This window comes from Lagenorhynchus albirostris, chromosome 12 (assembly GCF_949774975.1).
Source record: "Lagenorhynchus albirostris chromosome 12, mLagAlb1.1, whole genome shotgun sequence".
Lineage (NCBI taxonomy): Eukaryota > Metazoa > Chordata > Mammalia > Artiodactyla > Delphinidae > Lagenorhynchus > Lagenorhynchus albirostris.
This window is the reverse complement of record NC_083106.1, coordinates 7,559,813-7,566,496: the sequence shown is the minus strand read 5'-3', so window position 1 is coordinate 7,566,496 and position 6,684 is coordinate 7,559,813. Positions and strand designations below refer to the sequence as shown.

The window sequence follows — 6,684 nt, the reverse complement described above, 5'->3', positions numbered from 1 at the left end:
TTGCTCCGTGGCATGTGGGATCTTCCCAGAGCAGGGTTTGAACCTGTGTCCCCTGCATTAGCAGGTGGATTCTTAACCACTGCGCCACCAGGGAAGTCCCTAACAAATATTTTAAAAAAACACATGCATTACAGAAAATCGAGGAAATGCCAAAATTATGAAGAAGAAAATTTATTATTATCCCTACTCTCAATCTTTTTTTTTTCTTTTGTTTTTGCGGTACGCGGGCCTCTCACTGCTGTGGCCTCTCCCGTTGCGGAGCACAGGCTCCAGACGCGCAGGCTCAGTGGCCATGGCTCACGGGCCCAGCCACTCCGCGGCATGTGGGATCTTCCCGGACCGGGGCACGAACCCGTGTCCCCTGCATCGGCAGGCGGACTCCCAACCACTGCGTCACCAGGGAAGCCCCGTACTCTCAATCTTAACGCTATTTCTCTTTGAACCATTTTTGGATCGAAGCGTTTCTAAAATGTTTTCTGTTTTTTCTTGCTTTCTGAAAGAGTTCTTGAAAATACTTGAAACTGTTTTTACGATTTATGGTTGTTTTGTGGACAAAAATTACTGTGTGGTGCTCTAAGCTACCGACAGTCTCAGGACATCTAGACCGGCTCCTGGACATTTGCCCCTTTGTGAAGTGTCCCCGGGCTGCCGAGCATGTGCAGTTAGTTTCTAGTGTGTCTGTTTTCTTAGATTGTTACGGGATAAGTCACACTGCTAGACTCTTTTGAAATGCCTCTTTAGCCTCTGCCCCCACATCTAATAGCCATCCTTTTGCTTTCCTCCCTAAATCTCTCTCTCATCGGCCTGCCTCTCTCAGCCCCTCCTCGGGCCAGCACTTGGCGACTCCACATGCCTCCGGCTGCCCAGCCCAACTCTCCCTGCCCGACTCTCTGCCCACAAGGTCAAGGTCAACACCCCTGGCCACTCTGCCTGCCTGTCCACTTCCTGCACACACTGAACCTCAACCACCCAGGGTATTTTCCCCAAACCTGCTGCCATCTCCACATGGAACGCACTTTCTTCTTTGTCTGCAGATTCCTGGAACTGTAGCTAAGTGTCAGCTCCCCAGGGAGACCTGTCCCCATTCAGGAAGCAGGCCCAGCTCTGACTTCGGGAGCGCAGGCATTTCCTTCCTGTTTGTCCCCAGGCACACTCTCCACACGGTGCTGTCATTACCGGGTCACTTCCTCCATTGCCCATGAAGTCAAAGCCCACATCCATTTTGTTCATCTCATCCCGACGCCTGGTGTCAGGCTGGCGCTATTATTCAGTAGCCCGTAACTCCCAAATAGAGAAGACCTGCACACTCGGACTGCACTGTGGTTAGTAGTCCGTGGTTAGCCCTCTAGTGATGAGGGACATTCCAGGCACGGTCCTACTTACAGTACCTGTTTGTTGTGTTTGAACTGGGCCCCTGCTGGGCTATGACCTCCGGGGCTCAGCGTCTGGGTAGGCTCACTCCTCCTACGATTTCTGACCCTTGTAGCTCTGCCTGACATGATAATTATCACTGAACATCTGTTTGGGGGTAAATACCTGTAACATTCCACAAGTTTTCCTGGGGATGAGAGTTGGCTTAGAAAATATGCATATTTTCTAAGCCAATATATTGTGCAAGCAAAAGATGAACATGGACCTTTTCAGAATTCTTCTTCTTATCAAAATCTAAAGATGATAAACATTTTTGTCATTGGCAGTAAAATCTCAAAAAGAAATGCTGGCTACAAGGAACCCTCAGGACATCTGGAGCTGGGAAGGGAGTTCTGGGCTGGGGCCAATGACTTGGAAATCCCAGCCAGCACCTGGTGTTCGGGGTCATTGCTTTTTAGGAGTTTCTGGGCACACGAGCACTGAAGTGATTGAAGGACCAATGGCACTGGGACAGAGACCACTAGTTTCTACAGCACAGCCAGGCTGGTTTCCAGGATTAATGCCCTCTGCTCCCACGGGTCGCTCCCCAGGAGAGCCCTAAGATTCTGGGTCACAGAGTGCCTCTCTTTCGATGAGGCACCAGAGGGGAGATTGCTTGGTGTCAAAGGGGCCTGGATTGGCCGGGAAGAGTGGGTGTGGGGAGGGAAGAGAGGCGGCCCAGGGACAAGGGCACCCGGAACGTGGATGCCTCAACTTTGCCAGGACCAGTCGTGATAGAGGTGGTATGTTTGTGAGATTTATGCTTGGAGAAAAGCACTCCTGGTGCAAGATGTGCTGGACTCCAGGCAGGGAAGACACAGCGCGAAGGCGCACTGATATCACACAAACCTGAAAATTACAGCAGCTGGAGAGCGATGGATGTGTACACCTCTCACTCCACATCTTCCCGCCTTAAACAAATTGTTGCCAAAGACATCTGAAGGTGAACTTGAGCCCAAGACCCATTTGTCTGGTGACATAACATAGAGTCAGACTCGTTTGGAAAAGAAGTCTTTGCCAAGTCACCTTTGATTCCAGAACTTAATGGGGGTCAGTCCAGCTCACGGCTTCAGAGTCCTTGTTAATCATGGATCTTGTACTAAAAGCGGCCGAAAGGGAAAAGGGAAGAGAGTTTTATTCTTTGGGTGCAGTTCGGGTGGTAGTGTTTTATATACATTGTCTTATTTGTCGAGTCTTGCGTGAGAGAAGAAAAGAAGATTCTATGTTTTGTTTAAACTCCCAGCATTGGGCTTAGGAGAAGCTCATGAAACCAGCCTCTACTAAACCGGTTTACAGGATGAGCCCTCTGTGATGATTTTGTGTCCAGATTAAACATGATACCTGGGTGAGTCTGTGAGGGTGTTTCCCGATGAGATTAGTGTTGGAAGCGGTGGACTCAGTAAAGTGGACGGCTCTCCGCAGCGTGGGTGGGTAGCATCCAATCCATGGAGGGACTGAGCAGAAAAAGTAGCAGGGGAAGGGAGGGTTGTCCCCTGCCTGCCATCCGCCCTTCCTGCCTGCTGTTGAGCTGGGACATCTGTCTTCTGCACTGGGCCTGGGAGTTACAGCATCGGCTCCCCTGGTTCTCAGGCCTTCAGACTGGGACTCAGTGGCACCACTGGCTTTCCTGGGTGTCTGGCTTGCTGACAGTAGATCGTGGGATTTCTCAAACTCCACCATCGTGTAAGCCAAAGTTTCCTTTCGTGTATGTGTATATCTTCCACTGGTTCTGTTTTCTCTGGGGAACCCTGACCGGCACACCACCTCTCTGTGCAACTGTAACTGAGCAGGACCCTGTGGGGCCTTTCTGGGACAGACACCCTCCCCCATATCCTCTGCTGTAGCTCTTCTCTGAAGTACCCAGATAATAGTATCTCATGCGTATTTCCTGAGTTTTTCAGATGCTAAAAACCACCACCAAATGGAAGAAATTAACTACTTGATGATCACGTAGCCCCCAGACCTACTGGCGCCTAAGGACTGACATTGCTAACCCCTGAGGCACTGCCCTGTTACCTCAACATCACCCAGTCAGAGAATTGTGCAAGAGCTGATCACCAAACCTGCCACTGCCCCCCCCCAATCTTGTCTTTAAAAATGCTTTGCTGAAATCCTTCAGGGAGCTGGGGGGGGGCGGTTTGTGGGGCATGGGCCACCCATTCTCCTTACTTGGCCCTGCAATAAAACCTTTCTCTGCTCCAAACTCTGACGTTTCGGTTTGTTTGGCCTCACTGTGCGTTGGGCACACCGACTTGTGTTGGGTAGCAAAACCAGCTGATGACTCCTCAGCTCGGCTAGGTGGCCACATCCTAATGTGCCCACCCAGCTGCATCTCCTAGTTGAGTTACAGGCTGATGAAGGATCAGTTAGATTTGTTCCTAAATCTGTTTTTTCTCATTGAACTTGGTATTGTAATTACCTAATTTGATAACATCATGTAACCTGATGAAATAGGAAGGTGAAAATGCATTTTTATTATAATTTGATTAAAGTAAATTAAATGTCTTCTTGATATTCAGTGAAATGAGTGCCTAAAAATGTCATCTAAATGTGGGCAAGTCAAATGTTAGAAAAAGTGTAGTAAGAATCTGGGATTTTGGATTCAGGTTGTTTCAAAGTGTTTTGAGTTCTGGCTCTAGTTTAAAGAGACCCAAATTGCAAATCATAAACAATGCATTAGGCTTATGCAAGAAAGAGCACGTAGAACTCCTATCAGCAGGCCTACACTTAAAGAAAAGATCTTCATCTGTCGTTGAAGAAATAGAAATATGTTCTTTTTGTTTTAGGTTAAATTAAAATAATAGTGTTTGATGACTGGGATGTTAGGTAATGGGGATTCTGCTGAGCACATCTTACAACACAGATAGAGTGGCCCCCTGCCCTTCCATTCACAAGCTGCCTCTCCCAGTTTACACAGCCAACCCATTTCTTTCCTCAAGGGTGTTGGGGCTTTTTGGGATCACCACCCCCAGAACACACCCCGCGGCTGCTGGGTCCAGCCTGGAGGTTGCAGCCCAGCCCACCTCAGGGCATAGGGAGGGATCCACAGGGGGCCATGTCCACGAGCACACTGACATAACGTCAGCTCTTCTTCTTTCCAAACTGCCACTTTTCATCTGACTTCTTGCCTGTTTGCCTGCCTACAAAAACATGCTGTTGCATTCCAGGCACACAGAAAAGGGAATGTGGATTTTAGAACGTTAATTGTATTGCCCTCTCTGTGCTCTTATTATGTTTTTATTCCAATGTTTCTTTCAGTTTACAAGAGGTGGAATTCTACCTAGGGGTCAGCAGACTTTCTCCATAAAGGGCCAGATAGTAAATCTTTTAAGGTTTGTGGGTCAGAGAATCTTTGTAGCAACAACTCACTCTGCTGCTGTCACTGCAAAGCCGCCATAGAGGGTATAGAAGTGAATGGGTGTGGCTGTGTGCCAATAAAACTTTATTTAAAAAACAGGCAGTGGTCTGGATTTGGCTTATGGACTGAACCCTGTGTCTACAGTAAGAGTTCTTAACTGAGTGAGGGATTGGTAAAACCTGTGAAGGTGTATGCAGATTTGGGGTATGTATTTTTCTGGACAGAGGAACTGCAGTTTTCTTTGGATTTCAAAGACATTTTGATCACTAACGTTAAGAAACATTGCTATAGAGAAATGGCCTCTTCTGGGTCCCCATAGGATTTAATTTTTTAAAATATTGTACTTTTAATCATTTATTTTCAAAAATTTTATTTTGAAATAACTACAGATTTACAGGAAGTTGCAAAGATAGTACAGAGAGGTCCTGGGTCCCCTTCACCTAATTTGCCCCAATGGTTACATCTTACATAATTAAAGTATAATATCAAAACCAGGAAACTGACATTGATGCAGTATGTGAATATGGATCTATGTCATTTTATCACTCATGTAGGTTTAGGGAACCACTACTGTAATTAACCACTAATCTGTTCTCCATCTCAATAGTTTTTCTTTGAGATTGGCTTTTATCACTCAGCATAATGCCCTTGATATCCATTCAAGTTGTCCGTGTACTGTTGCTTTGTTGCTTTTCTTGTTGAGGAGTATTCCTTGGTATGAGGGGCATTTTGGTCATTTGCAGATTTTGTCTATTATAGATAAAAACTGCAATGAGCAATTGTGTATGGAATTTTGTGTGGATATATGATTTCCTTTCTCTGGGATAAATGCCCAGGAGTCCAATTGCTGGGTGATATTGTGAGTGCATGTTTAGTTTTTTTAAGAAACTGCTGAACTATTTTCCAGAGTTAATCATTTATTTTTAACAACAGTATGAACATGCCATGGACATGCACATGAAAACATAAAAGTGCAAGAATTACAGAAAAATCTAAAATATTTCCTGGTGCACTGCCCAGTCCCATTCCTCCTCCCCCTAGATCATTAGTAGGTGTACATCCGATCATTCCTACATTATTATTCCAAAACTCACCTTTGCCCTTCATCATGGAGGTCTTTCTATGGAGTAGATATACATCGTTTTCATTCCTTTTTAACCGTTAAGTCGATATACCATATTTATTTAAGCATTCCTCATAGTTAAGGACTTTGGTTATTTCCAGCTTTTGCTGTCATCAACAAATGATGCAATGAATACCTCTGAGATGCATCTGTGTACACATTTGTGTTTCTCAAAGATAGATACCTAGGGGTGAAATTGTTGGGTCACAGACGTGTGCATTTCTACTATTGATGGACACTGCCAAATCGCTTCCCTAAAGAAGGTGCCAATCAATACTCCTGCCAGCAATGCATGAAAGTTTCTTCATATCCTCATCCATACTTGATATTTCCGATTTTATTAAGTTCTATTAATTTTATTAATTAATCTGATGAGTGAAAAATATTTCACTGTTATTTGTATTTCCCTGACTAACAGTGAGGGTGCACATCTTTTTTGATATAACTTAACCATTTTTTTGAAGTTTTATTTTATTTTTGTTCATTCATTTATTTATTTTTGGTTGCGTTGGGTCTTCCTTTCTGCGCATGGGTTTTCTCTAGTTGTGTCGAGCAAGGGCTGCTCTTTGTTGTGAAGCACGGGCTCTAGGTGCATGAGCTTCAGTAGTTGTGGCACGTGGCCTCAGTAGTTGTGGCTTGCGGGCTCTAGAGGGCAGGCTCAGTAGTTGTGGCGCACGGGCTTAGTTGCTCCGCGGCATGTGGGATCTTCCCAGACCAGGGGTCAAACCCTTGTCTCCTGCACTGACAGGTGGATTCTTAACCAGTGCACCACCAGGGAAGTCCCTAACTTAAC

The 6,684-nt window shown here is 45.7% G+C and overlaps 1 protein-coding gene across 1 annotated transcript in view; it reads right to left on the bottom strand.

The window, feature by feature from the left end:
* Positions 1–5,793: 5,793 nt before the first annotated feature.
* Positions 5,794–6,684, bottom strand: part of SLC22A2 (solute carrier family 22 member 2) — a 31,061-nt gene continuing 30,170 nt past the window's right edge. Inside the window, exon 11 of the mRNA XM_060167650.1 lies at positions 5,794–6,684. This exon is cut by the window's right edge and continues 974 nt beyond it. The gene's annotated coding sequence lies outside the window, so the exon portion shown is untranslated.